Here is a 1,122-nt window from a genome sequence, read left to right as displayed (position 1 = left end):
ACAGCAGCCCCGAGAGCTTGTAAAATTACCCCAGGAGAGGACAAAAGAAGCACGAAGCCTTCCCGCTCCGGCTCGGCGGCTGCTCGGCTTTGCATGAGAGCCAGGCAATATGTCCTTAATGAAAAACCAAGTGGTGATGGAAAGATTGAAGCAATATATATATATAAAAAAAAAAAGAATTAAAAAATTTAAAAAAATATATAAAATACATATCTATATAAAAGAAAATCAGCTTCCCTATTGCCAGCACTTGCCTGGGAGCATGATGGGGAACCACTTCAACCCCAGGCTGCCCATGGGTCCTGCATTGCTCACCAGCTCTATTTTCCCCTAAAACACCCAAAATCCAGGCTCGCCCCTTGCCCCCGGCACCAGATGGCCATATCCTGCCACCCCCCTGGGATGGATAGGTTTAGTTTTCGGGGAGGAAGAGGAAGGTTTGTGCCCGGGAGCAGCCCCGGTGTGCGAGGAGCCGCGGAGCTCGCCGCTCGCCCCTTGCCCCCGGCACCAGGCAGGTCCCCTCCGACCACTCCTACTCTCACCACTCACCAGCTCTATTTTCCCACCCAAAATCCACTCCTACGATGCCGTCTCACCACTTTTTGGCATTTTCATCGATTTCTAGATTTTTTTTACGCCCGCCCAAGCGCTGGCGCATCCGGGGTCTCACCCGGGGGCATTAAACGCAACCGTTTAACAGCCGTAGCCGAACCGAAAAGCGCGCCGAGGCGTTTCGCTCCGATCTCCAGCCCTTCCTAGGGAGTCGTTACAAGAAATTACCAAGATAGGATCGCAGCGCCGTGGCAGGTTTTATTATTTAATTGCTGAGGTGGGGCAGGGAGAGATGCCTGGGGGGGATCCTGGCTCCGCGCCGGCGGCGATGAGTGTTGTGACTGCAGGTCACCTAAATGGGGAAAAAAAATGGGGCGATGCTGGTTTGCAGGAGAAACCGTTGAAGGTCGAGGCCGATTTGGCCTCTCCAAACCAAAGGCAGCATCTATCCCCGATGCCGGAGCGGCCAAATCCGGCTCCCCGCTTCGCGAGGTGCCGGCACGCGGCTGCGTCTGGCTCGCTGGGCGTTTCCATCATCCGTGAAATGTGAAGTTGGAATTTTCTGCCCCC

Source organism: Aptenodytes forsteri, unplaced genomic scaffold (genome assembly GCF_000699145.1).
Source record: "Aptenodytes forsteri isolate BGI_AS27 unplaced genomic scaffold, ASM69914v1 Scaffold534, whole genome shotgun sequence".
Lineage (NCBI taxonomy): Eukaryota > Metazoa > Chordata > Aves > Sphenisciformes > Spheniscidae > Aptenodytes > Aptenodytes forsteri.
The sequence above is the reverse complement of the archived record's forward strand: the minus strand, read 5'-3'. Positions refer to the sequence as shown.